Consider the following 16,661-nt stretch of genomic DNA (forward strand, 5'->3'; position numbering starts at 1 on the left):
TGTGGAAGTGTCTGCATGTCTGGGTGGGGGGTGGTGAGGAGGGGGTTCTGCACTCCTGGGTGAGCTTATCCAGAGAATCTGTTCTGCTTCAAATGGAGGGAGAGGTCTGATAGGAATAGAGTGTGCCACACACTTGCAATGAGACAAATACATAACCCAGGAGTTTGTCAGACTTACCTACCGCTGAGTGTTTAAGCACCCCCGCTCCAAAATCAGGGCTCCAATAACAAACTCTGCTGGCTCCTCTGATTGGTCGTGACGAATGTCTCCTTATAGTCGTTTCAGGTAATGTCTGGTTTGAGGAATGTGACAGCCAGTCACCTTGTTTTCCAATGCAAATATGTGCAGGGATACTGCATATAGAAATGCAGAATATATGCTGTTAATTGTTGTCTTTTTAAGCCTTCTAGATGATAAAATGTAACAGCAAGAGTGAACAGAATCAACAAAAGCCTTTTTATCTTACTTTTAATGAAGTGTTCTTTAGTTTTTTTATGAGACAGGGAGTGTGGGGGTGTGATGGACCTAAATCTCTGCACCATCTTTTTCCCTGAGCAAAACCAGTGGGAGACAAATGGCAAAGCCTGCTTGATCATTACTTCAGTGCCAACATGGTGGGAGAAGAGAAAGCAGCACAAGGTTGGTCATTAAAATTCCTATCACCTCGTTGAATGCATCTCCAGAACCAGCATTTGGTTTCTCATGTAAGCAAGGGATAGAGAAGATGCAGAAAAAGAGAAAATCTCCAGGTGAGACACAGGGAAAGGAACATGCAATCAATTGGTGGGCAAAAAGAGTCGGATCATATCAGGCCTTGAGTCAGTGACTTGAACAAATAACAAAAAGAAACACGACAGACTCCTTCCAATGGTATTTTTAATGTTTGATTTAAAAAACGATGGAAAAAATCTGTAAAAAGTCCAGGTGATTGCCCATACAAAGCTGGAATTAGGATCAAGTGAGACCGGCATTTTTCAGAGAAAAGCTACTTTCTTATCTCAATTGTACCTCAGAGTCCTGAATCAATAGATATTAGATATTAGGAAAGGGAGCATCTGAGATGTCAGCTCTTTTTACAGTCTTTTCCTTCTTTTTGTTGAAGCACAGGACCACACAGTGAGCATAGGGAAGCACTTAAGTGTATATAAAAGGAATGGTAGCCGCAAAGACGGATTTGTGCAGTGGACCTTGGAAGTTCATGGGCGTCTGAAGGTGGCCTTCCTATTGCTAAAGAGAAAACATGCAACAGTATGTTAAAGTAGTAGTTTACAGTTGAGTAAAGACGTCTAGATTTGTTTGCATTTTTTTTTCTAACTGAGATCAAGCAAAAAAAAATATCTTATCAGTGTATAGGCAACAAACATCACACTTTAATCATCCTTAATTCATGATGCATATTGAATTCAGAAACCCCAACATGACTTTTACTGTTTGGTGCAGTGTGATTCATGTGTTGTTCATCTTTCCTACTTCCCTCTGGGGGAGTAAGGGCGATTCCAGATTCCAGGTGGCTCGTCTGTGCTCCTGTCCTTGGCCGTGGACCTTGCCTCTGGCTCGTCTCTCCCCCAGCTGTCCCCCGGAAGCCCATCTGTTACACTATTAGATAGAGTTGTATAAGCTTATTCTTATTTAACAGTCCTGGTACATCATCATGTCCTGGGAGGGGATCACTCCTTCATGTGGACAACCCTAAGGTCTCCTCTTTTTTTTTCGCAGGATCTATTTTTTTTTTAATATATATATAAATGTTTTTCCTCACCGAGGAGGGTCTAGTTTACCTGTCTATTTAGATTAACAATCAGCTATTGCTTATTTTCTTATTTTCCTGCGTGAAGCACATCAAGACAACTGTGTGGTGATATTAGCCCATATAAATAAAATTGAATTGAATCTAGATTAATTGGGTAAACTGAATATTCATGGACAAAAATGATTGTGGACACTGAAGCTCCACCTGGCTTGTATGGTGAGTGATCATAAAAGATCTTTGAAAAATAGCAGGAATTAACCAAATAAACTTCAACAAAATTAAACCTTAACACCCATAGTGTTGTTGTTATTTTATTATCATGTTGGGATGTTTTCTTGAGTGAGAGGGCATGCTAATGCGATAATGACGAGTGATAAGCCAATCTTTTCAATGATCTAAGGTAGAGGTGTAATGACGATTCATCAGATCAATCCGTCTGAGGCAATATGTGTATCGAATCGACCAGAATCAAATCCTTTCAGAATGAAATAAATTGATTAAATCAACCTTGGACAAGATTGACTAAATAGCATTAGAAACCAGAAATTATAATATAAATAGAATTATTTAAAGGAATCGTTACACCCCTAAACCAAGGATTTCCATCAGAATATATAAATAACTTTATAAAGATTTATTTTTTTAGGTGAGCATTATACAGAGCCCCTCCATCTCCAGAGAAATGCTAGCAGAATCGCTGATGGTTGTCAGTGAGAATGTGGTTTTGGCAAAGCGCCTCTCTCCTCTGTCACCACCAGTTTCATCCCTTCAGCTTTCTGTCGGTCCTGTTTCTCCTCCTCTCTTCACTTCAGGTTTTTCCTGAGCCGCGGGATGCGCTGCGGTAGGTCAGGTAGGTCAGGACGGCGAGGAAACAGAACTCAAAAAATGGCAAAGCAGAGAGGCACATGGGGTGAAAGAGGAGACTTTTATTATCACCATTGTTTCAAGCTCCCTGGCCCCCGCACCGATGACTGCTCAAATGTCCTGTCTTTTCAACACACCTGAGCCGGCCTCGTCTCCCCCCCCACTGATACCCCAATGCTTCTCTCTCAAATCTTACTCTGCAAATCCCCCTTCACTTCCACACAACCCCTCCGCTCCTCATTTGCTCCTCTCCTGTTTCTGCCATCGCTCTGAATGGGCTCACACTGCGTTTGGGGGCGGTTGGGTAAAGGCAGAGAAAAAGAGGGGAAGAAAGGCAGAGAGAGTGAGAGGGCGAGTGGCAGCCTTCTGGCTCTAAGGGAGAGTGCACCTGGATGGGCAGGCTTCCTGGACACGCTGTGAGGGGCTATTGTCCTGCATGTCAGCAGCCCCTCTCTTTTAATGGGGCCCGTATATCATCGTTGTGATTATGGCAGATGACTGGGACTTGGGGAGGAGAGGGGGTGGATATGGTAGATCTAGAAAAAACCTACATGTGTGCGTAAGTGAGACATAGAAAAAAAGAAAGTGTATTAGTGAGAGAAATGGGATGAAGCAGAGGTTTGGGGACATCGGCTTAAAAATGCAGGGACGCCCCCAAATCCCTGGCCTACAGAAATCCTAGCACTTAACCCCAGCTATTGCATTGTGTTCTACCACAGGGACCTTTTTCTCCTTTTTTTGTTGGCAGTCATTCTTTTAATGGACTTTCTAACTCCATCTACTCCTCCTTCAATCCTTTCACAGAGCTTTTATTTTTTGGTTTGTAACCTGTTCTTTGCAGAGGGGAAGGAGGCCTTTCACCAGCCCTGTCCATCTCTGGACATCATCTCAAGAGAAAGGCTGCTCTTTACAAAATGTAAAAATGTTTATATCCTCAACCAAGTTATGAACCAGCAATAGGTAGTTTTTAACGATGCCTTCAAAGAATCCTCTAATATCAGATCATATAACTATTGATGTGGGGTTTTTAGTCTGAAGAAATGCATTTTGTTTACATGTTATTTTATTCTTTTATCTGATAAGAATCATCTGGATGGTTCAGAGACTCGATTATAAAAAATAATTAACAGTCAGCAATTGCATAAGAGATGATGGATAGTTAAGTAGGTTCTGATCCAATGTTGTCCTTGATTTTCTAGCACATAAGGAGTTAAAGTCTAACTCTTCTTTTGGGGTACTTTTTTCAAAAGTAGCATCAGCACCAACACTAATTTTTTTTTCTTTTTTTTCACGTTCTTGTTTGATTTTCCACATCTTTCAAGATTCAAAGACCCACTCCATTTTTTTCTATTGTAAAGTTGTTCCTAGTGGTCTTTTAATTATGATGATGCAGTTTTTGGCCCAAATCAAAAAGCTTCTGTTGTTTGTTTTTTTAGACATATTTTCTGTAGAGCAGCAGGAGCTCATTAGAAATTTGCCTCTGGGTTAGGGGTGAAAATTTTGGTACAAAAGTAAGTTAGGCTAGATTAATATCCCAGCATGCCACTGTTTACACTCTCTCCTGCTAGCTTACAGCTCCTAGCAACCGTAGACATGATGCTTGCAACACCAAACTAATATAAGAATAGCAAAAAAAAAAAAAATAACCAAAAAACAGAGAAATTTTGAAGCCATCCAATATAGCTTAGAGCCAGATATCAGCTCAGACAAGGAAAATGATGATGTTAACGGATCTATTTGTTTGTTAGTGGAGTGAAGCAGGGAGACTTTGGCTCGCCCGTGTCTGTTGCTGTGTCACAAACCTGAACTTTTTCAAATTGAGAGTTTTTTTCTACTCATAATCGATCTTGAAATAATCAGAAATGCAATTAAGTCTTAAGTAATTTTAAATATGTCCTCATCACAAGAAAAAATGCTACAACAATATTATAAAACATGTTCACTGAAGAGGGTCTTGTGGTAAGTAAAGCCAATTATTCAGCCGCTACATTTGGTTTATTTATCTTTATTCACATGTAAAGGGAACAAATCATAGTTGTCAAAATACAGACTGCACAGAAAATGCTGGTATTAGAACTTTTATAAAATTCAATTTTAATATCAGTAATATGTTGTATTTGTTTTTATTTATTTTGTTTCCATTAAAATTTTAAGATGATCCAATTTGATTACTGACCAGTAGATGCCATGTGTCATTTCAATGAATAAATGGATTTACCGTATTGTAAGTCTACATTAATTGACTTTGTTTTTTCCCCAACAATCTAGAATTTAAGTATTAGATTCCAGATTTTAGTTTAAGCGATCTTAATGTAAAAAACAACAAAAACCTTACTTAATGAATATGTTACAGATCGCCCACATTGCAGGTGAAAGAGCAGAAAACAGTGATACAAATGAGGTGACAAATATTGTGATTTCCTGGACAAAATGACTAACTAATGTTAGTCATTTGTGGGATGTGATCAGTGTGGGGTTGAAATCTCTCTCTCTAAAAGCTAAACTTGTAATTCTGAGGATGAATGTTCCTATATAAACATATACATGACACTTCATCCATTTTCTTTTCCAAGACAGAGAACAAGGTGGGAGATTTACAGGGTGCGAGTGCATGTCGGAGGGTTTCCTATTTGGATGGAAGTAGCTGTTTAGAGGGCAGAAAGGAACCTTTAATCCCTTGTTGCGGATCCAATGGAGCTCTTCTAAAAACAGGGAGCCAATGTTTTGCTTGACGTTTTTTTGGGTCAGATGAGAAGCAGTTAATGTGTCAGTAACTGGACAAGGAAGGTATTTTGGAAAAAGTCTGTTTTAAAAACATCCACCCACAGACTGTGTGTGTGTGGTGCACATTAGCACTCTTTACAGAGTGGAGGATAAACAACCAAAGAGAAAAAAAAAAGCAATGCAGAAAGAGCAAAAAGGAAGCAGAAAAAAGTGGATGTATTATTTGGGTGTGACTGGCTGGCTGGTCTCTTGGCAAGATCAAGGGAGAGCTGTGGATGACATCAGGGGCAAGCACAGCCGCTCGGCTTGTCAAGTGCCCCTCGGTATGTGCATCCACCGGCTGGGTTCCAGATCCAGGGTGTGGGCGAGGGGGCTGACGGGGATCATTAGTGGGATTTTATTGGAGCACTGGGGGGAAACCACTGTTTTTTCTGTGCAAAGTCACAGAAAAACAGGCATCGGTCTGTGCAGTGCAAATATCTGACTGCATGAAGGCTTATACATGAATGTGTGTGAGAGGCAAAAATGAAGAACTGTTGCAATAGTGTGTTGGATATAGTGCTGTCATGTGGTCAACGTTTTGATGCAATTAATTTTCATGAATTTTCATGAAATTTTCATAATTTTCATGTAATTAATTAATCTGATCTGTTTTTATATAAACTAAAAATTGATGTTAAAAAAACTTCGATTTGAGGTATTTTCATTAAAATTTGTCACATTTTAGTAAATAGAGTTAAAAGTGGTTTTATGAAGTTTTCCTACTATAACAGACTTCCAACCTTTATTTTACTCTACTAAAGTGTATCATTTCTATTCTCAAACAATTAGGAGGAAAAATAAAGAACAAAGAGTGCTGTAATTTAACACATCAAAAAACAGCAGAGATCCAAAAAACATTTACCACAAAATTCTCCTTGATTCCATAATACATATGATGATATGATGACATACCTTCTTCCACGGTTTAACGTCTAATACGATCAGTCCTCTGCGTTCTCCATTACAAACATCTGTTGTTATCCCTAACATAATAGTTAAAAGTTGTGGAATTGTTTTGGATAAATTCTGTTAAGAACAAAAAAGTTCCACATAAGTTGCATTTCCATTGACTATGAAATTACTCTAATTAAATTTTGAGACAATAAATTTGCCTCATGGAAACACACCAATTTTGAAAAAAAACTTGTATTTATCAAAAAAAAAAAAGTTTTCTTCTGAGGTTTTTTTTTTTAGGTGTATCGAAATTGATATATTTTACAAAACCGCAATGGATACACTTTTTTCAAATTACGTGAGTCACACGACCAACAGTGACTGCGCCGCGTTGCCACAAGAGGTCCATAGCTCATCCACAAAATCACCAATCGCGAAATCCCAAAATTGCATCAGCCGTAGCGGCTCTCACATAGATTGGCGCTCCATGGCCTGAATGAGACGCTGACGTCTCCTTTGATAGATGATGATGAGCGCTAGTGCCGTGGCAGAAATTTGAATGTGTCTGCTGTAAATGAAAGTATTGTTTTTTTTTTAATGACATTATGTGAGTTGATTTGTGTTTATTCACAAAATAATGATTTAATGGAAACAGTATTATAGCAAAATTGTGTTTTTTTTTTCAAGATTCTAAAATTTCAGTAAAGCTTTGTGCATATGTGTAATATTGATGGTGTCAAAGGAAGCAGTGAGGAGCCTACAGGGACCCAAAGAGCGATGATAGATGCATTTAACAGTTAGATCTTCGTTTTTTTTTTTGTTTTGTTTTTTTTTTAGTATTTAAGAACATAACAAAAGCTACTGCCTAATTAGCCACTAGGGGGCCCCAGGTCTTGGTCTACCTTGCCTATCCCCACCTTGGATAAAATACAGGGTTGTGTCAGGAAGGCCATTTTCCGTAAAACTCTGTCAAATCACTTGTATGAATCAGTGAAAGCTGATTTGCTGTGGTGGCCCCTAAAGGGTGAACAACAAAAAATGTAGCTCTAACTTGTCTGTTACTAATTAATCGCGATCAACGTGATAATTTGACACCCATAGTTGTAACTAAGACCTACAATCCGATCCCAGCAGATGTTTGTCAGTCGACTTGTGCACCACTGGGTTCTCAGACATGCGTTTAACAGTCATGAGTGCCCAGGAAATAAGTAAGCTGTCCAATAACGTCCCCATAAAATGTACAAAGCGAAAGCCAGAAATCCTTAAGCCACGCAGGCCCCTTCTCTGCTCCTCCTTCAGCTCTTTTCTTCTCATGAACATATAAAAGAGGACAGTGAGAATATCCAGTGCAGACTAATACAAATCCCATTCGGTCTCCTCCAGATGAGACGGCTGCTTTTCACAGTGAGAACTTAGCAGTAGCTCATCCTAACTCATTGTTTCACTCCATATAAAATGAAACCAGCCACGTCTTCTGAGGCTGGCTGAATACAAGCTGCGCTTTTCCAATTATGCCGGACTATTTCCTCTTGTAGGACCCTCAACTGTGTCTTCTATGGAGATTTGTCCCAGTATAACAAGTTTAATGATCCATGTGGTGTTCAGTACATGAAGCAGAGCTTGCAGACAGTGGTTTGACAAGCTCTAAGACTCGCTTCATCTGTGTGCCTCATCAATGACAGCCAGGAATGAAAGGCTATAGGAACTGTATCCTCTCCATCATGCCACGGCTAGGAAATGAGCCAATCATTCTGACCGCTGCAGCCGAGTCGTCTGACCTCTCACGGCTGGGAGGCCCACTGTGGTCTCATAAAAAAATACCAGCCATAAAACAGCTGAGGGGGTAAGTCGCTCTTGAGCTATTAGCTGGTGATACTGGATGAGATTTCAGTAGGTGTCAGGGTGTAAGATTGGATGAAGCTGGAGGTCTCAGAAATGATGGATATGCTGAGCATTGTGAAAATATCAAACTGTGAGAAAATGAGTTGAGGCAATTAAGTTCATCAAAACATTGACTATGTAAGCTTCTTATTTGCCATTTTTGCAACACAAGCCACGTTGGCTGCTGCTGCGGCTGTCCACATTAACTTTTAAGGTGCTAAACGGTGTCATTATCAATAGGGGGAAAGCCATTATTACCTATTAGTTGGTTTATTTGTGCAAACGGGTACACAAAAAAATAATGAAGTTTACAACTTCCCCCACTGAAGAAAAGCACATGTTTGATTGTGGCCACTAATGTTAAACTAATTAGGGCTGTCTGAGTTGAACTGCTATGCACTCATTTGGAACTGAACACATGCTGAGAGTAAGTAAAGTAAAAGGAATCCACAGTTAATGATGATCGAAAACACGCCGATCTGCTTTTACAAAAGCAGATTTTAAAGATGTCAATGAATGACAGTCACAACATTAGTTTGAGTTTAAATGGTCATGAGGTGTGTTTATTGGATATTTGTAAATTTTGGAGATTTTTACACAACTTTCAAGACTTAACTTGAATTTGACTTGAATTAGAAAAGGATTAATGTCAATAAAGTCTAAAAATGACAACAAATAAGTGAAAAGTGAGAAATTGGATCAATTAACAAAAGTTCTGTAATTTGGTACATTCCAAATTATTAGCTTGTTTTAAATTATAATTTTAGTTGACGTAATCATCAACTCACAATTACAATTTGATAAATGTAACAAATTGAAGAACTTTTGTAAAATAATCCAATGTTTCACTTTTTGTGTTTTTATGAAGCAATACAATTTTCTGCATATAAAACCTCAGTTGTTAAACTTGTTAAATCAAATGGTCAGCATGTCCCAGAATGCTGTTTTAGTTGCCGACAACCACTAAGAAGGGCAATAAACAAATGAATGTGGACGTTTCTGATTTGGATTCATATCTCTTCCTACAATATATAAGGTCACATTGTAATTCTAAGCATTCATCAGAAATGACAAAATAATTTTAAATTTGCTTTTTCATGCTCAATATTTTCTATTATCGAAAAAAAAAGACCCAAATTCAAAGAGGAAGTTGTAACATTATAATTATTTCTCTCATTTTTTTCTACCTTTGTTCACAGTTTATTTCTTATGAACATGCTGTCTTTTTTACAATTTGTGTCTTATTTTTTTAATGTTTCTATAATTCAAAATATATACTTACTCATAAAAATAATGTCATGTAAATGTTTTTAGTCAAACTTTTTTGCAGTTTAGAGAAAAATATCTAATGTGATGAAGAGAAATGTGTTTATTTTGATTGTTTTGAGGTGGAAAACTTACAACCTTTAGGTAATATAAAAATAATCTCAAATCATTTTGATACATACAGTCATGTGAAAAAAATATGACACCCTCCATATATAATCTGCTCCATCTTAAAACATGTTCATGTATCTAAAGTCCAATTTTAGTTTGAAAATTTTCTAAAAAAGGAAAGCAAATTATAAAATAGCATTCTTTTGAAATTACACATCATAGAATTTTAATTTTTTTAATATTACTTGGATCACTCAGAGATGTTCAAATTGATATTAAATGCGTATGTATAGTTTGTATGTATAATGTCATTAAAACAGGTTGCATTCATCAAACAACATCAAATTTGTAAAAAAAAGGAGATTACATAAATAAACACAACATCAGCCCTCTATTACAGAGGTGTCAGAAGAAAGCGCCTCATTGTCTCCATAAGATTTCCACACTAACAAATAAAAAACAACAAAAACAACTTTGTTCTAATTTTTAAATTGCTGGCCTCAGCAGGGAAGAATAGTCTGCACAAAGTATTAGCTCACCACTAAAATACACTTCTGCAGTCCCTCACCTATTATCTTAATCCTATAAATGTTTTTACTTCTCAATGGATCACTAAAGAAGTGAATACTGAGGTGTTTACATAAGACCATCCATGCAAGCTGGCAGCCATAAACACAGCAGTCATCTGTCTTAATGAAGGTGTTCTTATAAACATACTAATTGGGCCGTGCTTTGCTGCTATGTAGGCCACAGATCATTAACTTAGCATAAACTAATATATTAACCTTCCATTCGTTTGACCGTGTTAATAATGTTTTATCAGTCAGGCACATTTATCATTGCGCTAAATGTAAAATTTATCACTAAGTCAGACAATAAATTGCTGTCCAATCACACTATTATCCTAATTTACTGTTTGCTTTTTAATTGGAGGACAAAATTAAGTTTGACTCCCTCATTTAAAAATGTAAATTATTGATTGATTCTATAAATATTTATTATTAACACATTGTTAGATTTTAATCACTAGCCACAGCTCCAAGTACAAACTGTCTCCAGAATGAGACTCTTAAGACTAAAAAAAAACATTTTGAGAAATACTTACTCATTTGTATTAATAAAATACATGTATTGGCTTATAAAGAAAGTAAAAAGAATGGATGCATGACGAAAGGATTGTATAAGTGTATTAATGAGAATGTTGGCTGCCATTACATAGTTTCTCTTCCTTACTGGAATCCTGAACACAATCCAGAAAACTATTATCTTACTGTTACAATGTAACAGTACAATATAGGGGCAGGGAAGATTATTAGGATCTGGCTACACATGTTGAGGAAGAGGTAGATCGATAGGTAAGATCATTCATCACAATTATTCCTTTGAGCAACTTTAAAATGTTTTGTCTTTTTTGACACTCATTTCTTGATCCAGTCAAAAAATACTTAAAAACAAAACCATAAATTAATATGTAAGTAATGTTTTGAATTACATCAAATTACATTGTTTTTGCTACAGTTACAAACGCAACTGCCACTGCATTATGGGTAGGCAATAGGCATCAACAGAATCTTCAATATTAGCTGCTGCCGCCCAATATTTTGAGAAATTGTAAGTGTGGTCATGAATGAATGAATGCATGAATGAAATTGTTTATTTCAAGCAATCAGGAATAATACATGAAAAAAATAACATCACATTGAATCACAAGTCACGAATGCAGACAGCGGCAATCACTCAGATGGGATCATGTAATTACAAAATTGGGTGGCAGCCGGATCGCTGCCCATATTGAGACCATCTAACACCACTTGGATCACTCTGCATCAATGGTCAGTAACAACTCAGATTTTGATCACACGTTATACACATAACGTAAATGCACTTAGATGAGCAAAGAAATTACAAAAAAGTGAAATAAATTGATTTTATTGTTGCTTTTTTACCACAAAATTATGTTAAAATATTGTTTTTTTTCCTCCTATAATCCGTACAAATAAAAAAGATTTAATAGACACAAAACCCTGAAATTTTCCCCCTCTGCCGTTTATTCAGTCGCACAAGAAAACAAACAAAACAAAAACGGTAGCAACATTTTGGAATATATTTCTCTAGCTAGTCTAAATAAAATAAAGTACAAGTCTAAAAATCGACAAACAGGACATTTTATTAGTAAAAAACATCTTTAAAGATGAACATCTAAAACTGATCTCAGGCTCAATAAGTAGGATAAGTATCTATATATTTTAGACACTTGTCTTTACCACATTTCACATTTTAGATTAATAAAATATAAAAGAAAAATCAAAATTAAATTATTAAAAAAATGATCTGGTTTTAAAAAACATTTAGGTGACAAAAATCACTAGAAATCTAAATCCACATTTTTATTTTTATTATATTTATTATACTCGATTAAATTCAGAATGATCCAATTAAGAGAAAGTAAATAATAAAGCATTTAGGATTTTGTCAATCACTGTTATATCTATAAATGTGGGTGCCATGCATTTCAATCTTTCATGTTGAAAAAAATAAAATAAAAATAAACGTCAGTGCAAAACTTTTCACACTTTCTACGTGTACATCGGGTCACACTGACAGAATGGATCCAAGGTGTCCCATGACATGAAAAAGACTTTCTGTCTGTCGTCTCACTCCACATTTGCACAGGTGTGGGTCCTCCTCCTTAAACAGGTTAAACCCATCGCTAGAATATTCAAGCGGACTAATTCTTCAGGAGAAGCATCCTAGTGAAGTTATTCATCCTCCCATCAATGTTTGTGAGGAGCTGAAATATTTGACTAAAATCCTTTTTCCTTTTGTGATTGTGATCTACACAGTCCAACAAACTAAATAATTAAGTAATGAACAACAATAAACTGCCAAGTTTGCGACCTTAATGTTACAGCAAGACTATCAATAACTCAACAATTGAATATTGTTTTAATAATACCTGATTAAAACTAGACAGATTCAATTTGACCTAAAGGTGAAAGACAGAACTGTCATACCTATTGATGGGAGCATGGATGACATGCTGCACACATTCGTTATATTTACAGAGTACAACTTGGAAAACTGTTCTTGAAAATCAGTTTTATGCCAAATATCATTTTATTTAAGAAGCCACATCTTATAAACTGTACATTTAACAATAATTTCTCCATTTACTTTTTTCAAAATGTTCTTGATTTTAAATGATTTTCAAGCCATTCTTCTTCATCGCTTTGCTCTTTGATCCTGTGGCAGCAGCAAGTGACTCATCAGATTACTGTTTTTTAGGCTTAATTTGTATGACATATACACCGTCTTGCTGCCAACAAGCAGAACTCCAGCTGCCTCCAGAAATATATTCTAAAAAAAAACATAGAACAGAAAAAATGACAGAAGTTTGGGATAAGTTTTTGGTTCTAGAACTCATCACCATGCAGGTTAAAAAACAAACAAACAAAAAATGCACATATATAGAGACAGTTCCTAGTTTTAATATGACATCACTCCTTAAAGCATCTCATTAAATGTTCAATTCAGTCTCAAAGGAGAAAAAAAAACACTTCTAGGCCAGTTGATGATTGTTTCTGGACAACATAATCAATTCAAGACTTTTTTTTCTTCCCCTCTTTGTGATGACGTGTGTAAGTTGCACAAGAGCGAATCAAATGGTATTTCAGTCGTGTCCTTGATTTGTGGGAGCCATTATCAAAGTCATATCCTCCCTTTTCTAAACAGAGATACAAAATTCAGAGGCAGATTGAGATAAATCAAACTGGTGTTTTTGTAATTAGACTAATAGACTGATATATTGCATAATGACAGACAGTGGGAAAACGAGCAAAGTTTAAAAGGCCTGAGGGCAAATCATTTTCTGGAGCATTAATGCAGACATCACACCACTAATGCTTTCTGCGCACATCTGGATTTTGTGTCAGTCTGTTAGACAGACGTGTACTGCACATAATAGTACTGGATTGGGATTAAATGAAATGTAAATGTTTCTGTGTGTCAATGCATGAACACAAACGAACATAAGTCGGCGTGTGTGTGCAGAGGCAGCCTCTGTGACTGAGTAGATCCTTGCGTGAGTGTGTATAATTGGCAGCACAGGGAGAATCTGTGAGCTTGCATCTGCAGTTGATTTTTTGGTGATAATAAATCTGGTTTCTTTCACCACTGGTGTGCCTCCACGCAGCTTTCAATCTCGCCTGTCTTTGTGTTCCACACTCACACTCTCTTCCTCTTCTTCTCATTTCCTCAATCCTGTGGAAACCCAAAGACTAGCTGTACAAAGTTTCTGCAAAACTTTGGACTGAGCTTTGGATTTTGGGTGGCCACACAAGTCGAGTTGTGAAAGCTCCTTCCTGGCCAAAGCTGCATGTAGTGGGAAAGAAGAAAAGGAGTGTAAAAAGGAAAGCCCTGCTCTGTGATTATCAGTGAGTAGAGGTGGATGGGAACAATGAAGTGTGAACAGGCTGCAGTTGAGGGAAGTACAGACTGGAAAACATTTAACTTCTTGTTCAGAGCTGGTCCTTGCTGACTGCACTTACCTCCACATTATGCTGCTGAGGTAACAGTAAAGGTTTTTGCCACTGAGCCATTTCTTTCCACAACAATTTCCTGTCTAGCTAAAGCCATGACACCATCCTTAACCCTGAATGACTGCTGTTTTGATCATTCTTCTTCTTGCTAAATGAACATGAACTTGAGTGAACATAAAAGAAACTCTTTAACAGTATTCATTCTGTTTGACATTAAGTATAATATAATCAATATATTTAAGTGCTTTTTTAACAACAGAAGTTCTTATCATTTCATATCACAAAGTGAAGCTTTTCAAAAATATAACAAAAAATGATTTAAATTATAATGTAGCAATATACTATAAAACAAGGAAAATTGTTTTTATACCAATTTTATATTGTGTACAATTCTATGAATTAATAAATAGTTTTCCTCAGCAATGTGCATTCAGGCAACCATTTTAATGAAGTCTTTGTAAACATGTGTTCATGTGGGTTTCAGGCTTTTGCGTTCACGTGTCACAAAGCAAGTTTCTATGACCGTTTTCAGAGTCTACGTACAAAACGCTTGTTCAAATTCAGTTTGGTCACATATCCCATGGTCACATCAATGTGACCTAAAACCAGGTTTTTCTGTAAATGCGGCAGTTGGCCACACGGCAGCATTTGTAATTGGGAGGCGGCAGCCGCTGTTTCTAGGAAAATGTAAAAATTTTACAGCGACTGGATGACTTTTCTCTATAGGTGCATTCACACCGAATTCAAATCGCCCGGCAGAGGCGGCCAGTTTCAATGTTAAGTCAATGGTACAGGCGCGGTCTGATGCAAAATGAAGTCACGCGGGAAAATTTGAGCAACCGGCGCAAAGGTCTGGCAGCAGCTAGACTTGAGTGACACTGTGCGAATCGGGCAGCACAGCCAAAATTTAAATATCTGAAGTTTGTCGCCGCGTCGCATCTACCAATCAGGAACTCAGCTTTGGCCACATGTCGTTTTCAGGGGCTTTTGCTCCTGCAGCGGAGCTCACTCACTCCATTTGCAGCAGACAGAGAGCTGCTGCGGGGTGCAGAGGCTGCCGGCTCTGGCTTGACTGAAACATAAAAAAAAGAAAGAGGAAAAGGTCTCCTCATTTTACTTTTTCCCCTTGAGAGCCTTCAAGCTCAGCCACAGAGACATAGAAACACAGCAGAAGCAGCTGTCATACAGACACACCCCCTGGAGTAAGATAGAAGCCCCCTGTACCTGGAAAAATCTTTTAATGATAATGATATAAACTCAAACATGGACACATGATTACTGATGTTTTTCTAGAACATAAATAAACCTTATTTCTCAAAATCGTCTGTGTCTAAATTGAGATATCCACAGACAGCGTTCCTTATCACGATCATCCTAAAAAACATTTACTGGTAGCTTCTCCCACATACTGCTGCGGCATCAAACTCAGGGACACATTTTTTGACAGAGGATAACCAGCGAATTTGTCATGCGCCGAAAAAGGGGTGGGGCACACAAATTTGTCACACGAATCGCATTCAGTGAGAATGCACCATAAAAGTTGACATCAGCAGTGACCGCCCAGGCACATTTCTAGGTCTTTCTGTGGCAATCCAGCGACAAGCGGGTGGCAGGATGGCAGCAGCGCAATAATTGACTGATAGGAAGGTCTCCAAGGTCCCCAAATTATCTGCTGATTGTCCGGTTTCAGGCTACCACCCTCCTGCCATCCCAATGCTGTACTGTCATCATCCCTGCCTGAATGACTGACCCTGTCGACATTCATTACCACACCAACGATTAAAAAAAAAAAAATCTGGTGGCGGCGTGATATCGTGAAGATTTTGCCAATGCCTCTCCTTCACAGGGTGGCAGTTGTATTTCTAACCGTAGCGTAAAACCAGGTTGAACTTTAACCAATCAGGGACTGGTTTTGTCGTATGGATGGCATTCCTTCTAATTCATGGAAGTGCTGCCTGTTTGAAAATATATGGTGGAGGAGAAATTCATGTTTGCAATTTGCAGTGCAGCCCATGACGTGTTCCACCTAAATATAAGAGAAACACAGGCTTTGAGACTCATCGGAATCTAACAACATAGCATAAACATGACAACAAATAAATCTATGGTCTAAAACAGGGGTGTCCAAGTCAGTCCTCAAGGACCGGTGTCCTACATGCTTTTCAACCAACCCATCATTGAAGCTTCTTATTGGCCAAACACACCTGATCCAGGTAATCAGCAGCAGATAAGACAGGGTTTCTGTAAAACCAGCAGGAGGCCGGCCCTCGAGGACTGACTTTGGACTGCCCTGGTCTAGGATCAGTTGAACCACAAGAACTGTAAAGGAGTATGTCAAGTGGAGCCAGAGACAGTGAGCAATCAAACCCCGTCATGATTTTGGCATGGTTTGGTACCGATGGTGTGCAGAGAAGCATCTTTCTCATGTCTTTTAGCACAACACAAACTATCATTGACAGAAATCTAAAAGCTGAGATCAGAAAGTTGATGAACTGCTTTGTGACATGAACAACCACATAAGCTTAAATGTGATCAAGGTAAAAGTCATATTGAAAGGATTGTAGAAAGACATCAAATAGTATTTTATTTTA

The sequence above is a fragment of the Oryzias melastigma genome, linkage group LG7, assembly GCF_002922805.2.
Source record: "Oryzias melastigma strain HK-1 linkage group LG7, ASM292280v2, whole genome shotgun sequence".
Classification (NCBI taxonomy): Eukaryota; Metazoa; Chordata; class Actinopteri; order Beloniformes; family Adrianichthyidae; genus Oryzias; species Oryzias melastigma.